The sequence below is a fragment of the Trachymyrmex cornetzi genome, unplaced genomic scaffold (genome assembly GCF_001594075.2).
Source record: "Trachymyrmex cornetzi isolate Tcor2-1 unplaced genomic scaffold, Tcor1.1 scaffold1708, whole genome shotgun sequence".
NCBI classification, from domain to species: Eukaryota; Metazoa; Arthropoda; class Insecta; order Hymenoptera; family Formicidae; genus Trachymyrmex; species Trachymyrmex cornetzi.
Window position 1 is genome coordinate 22611 of NW_017296319.1, and position 2542 is coordinate 25152.

At 29.6% G+C, this 2542-nt stretch overlaps 1 pseudogene; it reads right to left on the reverse strand.

Annotated features, from left to right (window-relative positions):
* Positions 1-22: 22 nt before the first annotated feature.
* LOC108759159 (cytochrome b-like) lies at positions 23-1034 on the reverse strand (annotated as a pseudogene).
* Positions 1035-2542: the final 1508 nt, after the last annotated feature.

Genomic DNA, 2542 nt, shown 5'->3' on the forward strand with positions numbered 1-2542 from the left:
CGGTGGCTGCCACAATAAGAATTCAGTATATAAATTGATTAAAGATATTAAATGAGGAGGGCTTAAAATATTTAGATTTAATAGGAGGTAAAGTGTATAGAATTAGGATTGAACTAAGGAGTGCAATGACACCTCCTAATTTATTGGGAATAGAACGAAGAATGGCGTAGGCAAATAAGAAGTATCATTCGGGTTGAATGTGGGTTGGGGTTACTAGAGGATTAGCAGGAGTAAAGTTGTCCGGGTCACTTAGAATATAAGGGTATTGTATAATAATAATAAAGAAAATATAAAGAATAATAATAATCCAAGGAGATCTTTAATGGTAAAGTAAATGTGGAAAGGAATTTTATATAGATTTCTATTTATTCCGAGAGGATTGGAAGAGCCAGTAGTATGAAGAAAGAAAAGATGTATAAAAATTAAGAAAATAATAATAAAAGGTAGGATAAAATGAAAGGAAAAAAATCGATTTAGAGAGAGAGAGAGAGAGAGAGAGAGAGAGAGAGAGAGAGAGAGAGAGAGAGAGGAGAGATATAAAAAGAAAATCCCCCTCAGATTCATATTACTAATATATTTCCAATATAGGGGATAGTTGATATTAAATTAATAATTACTGTTGCCCCTCAAAAGGATATTTGGCCTCATGGAAGTACGTATCCTAGAAAAGCTGTTGTTATTAAAATTAGAAAAATTGAAGTTCCAGATAATGAGGTGTATGAGAGGTTTTAAGAAGAGTAGTAAATATTTCGTCCAATATGAATATATATACATATAAAAAATATAGAGGCGCCATTTATATGAATATTATGTATAGGTAATTCATTGGGGACATTTTGAATAATGTGAATTATTCTGTTGAATGCGGTAGAAATATTAGGGCAATAATGAATAGAAAGAAAGATTCCTCTAATAATTTGAATAATTAAAAATAGACCAAGTATTGATCCAAAATTTCATCAATATGAAATGTTAATTGGAGTTGGTAATTTAAGTGTTGAGTTTAAAAAAGGTTTAATAAGAGATTTTTTCATAAGGTTAAATGATATAAGTTGTAATTTAGAATTGATTTAGAAGATTTATTGTTTAGAATTAATTAATTTTACTTAATGGGGATGATTTGGTAGAACAAATTTTAATAATTATAAATATGGATAATAAAAGGAAAAGTATTGATAAAAGGGTAATATTATTAAAAGAATATAGATAGATTTTAGTAATATTTAAAAATATTTTTTCATTGATTAATGAATTTAGGGGTATATTTGTAATATTTGAATTTATTGGGGTTAAATAAAAGGGGTAATTAATATTAGGGTAAAAAGTAAAATAAGGGGAGTTTAATGAATGAGGGGAGTAGGATTATTGAAAATATATTAAAATAATAATGTTTATTGAAAAAGTTATAATAATAGGAGTATTGGAGATATAAGAAGATTTAGAATTAGAAATTAAACTTATAAAGTATAAGAATATAATAAGTAAGCCTCTAATTAAAGTTAGGAATAAGATAATTGAGTATAAGTAGGTTTTTGATCATAGGGATATAATTGTAAAGATTAAGGGGATGCGCGCGCGCGCTGGAGCTACGGCTCAACTCCATCAAGGTCGATAATATGTATATATGAATGTATCTATATATACGTAAGAGATGACAACACGATATATGTACTATGGAAAAACATAACGAAGAACATAATCATTTTATCTGCTATACTTACATCATCGATATTTTATATCTCACTTCTTCGTGGTATTATTAAGTATCTAGAGAACAGCGTTCAATAGATATTGGTAGGTTATCGAACTGCTGATGAACTATTAGCGAAAAATGTATGGGATTAATCGGTAAATCCATTGAAAAAGTATGAGCAATTGCGTTGAGCCTAAAACACTAGTCTGTAGATAGAATATTCATACTGCATCTCCAAACCTTACGAGGATCACAGATTTTACATGACTGACTGACTGACTGACTGACTGAATACACTTTTATAACTTTTTTTTTATTGAAAATGACTGATTTGTCAATTGACTGACTAACAAGGAGTGACTGATCTATCGCTGAAGCGTTTTACGAGCATGAGTTGCATCACGCTACTCATCTGGACGTGTATCTCGTGGAGAAAGTACTGTGCAGGAAGGGAGACAAGGTGTACGTCAAATGGCTGGGATTCGATGGATCGCACAATTCGTGGATACATGAAAAAAACAATGTCATTCGATACAATTTTAATTCGTGCATTTTTTTTATACATATATGAGGTGTAAATTATAATGATAGTAATACATAATAATAACGTATATAATATGTATATAAATGTAAAAAAGATATACATAAAATGTAAATTAAAATAATAATAATAATACATATAAAGAATTTAAAGAAGAAACATAATATAAAACATATGATACATTATTACGAAGGTATCCGGCAATGCCCCCAAGGTAACGTTTTCGTCGAGTCAGGTACTACGTATCGTTTGTCGTCGTATGGATTCAGAGCGATTTTTGATTCGGATATCGTGTATACCTCGTGTAA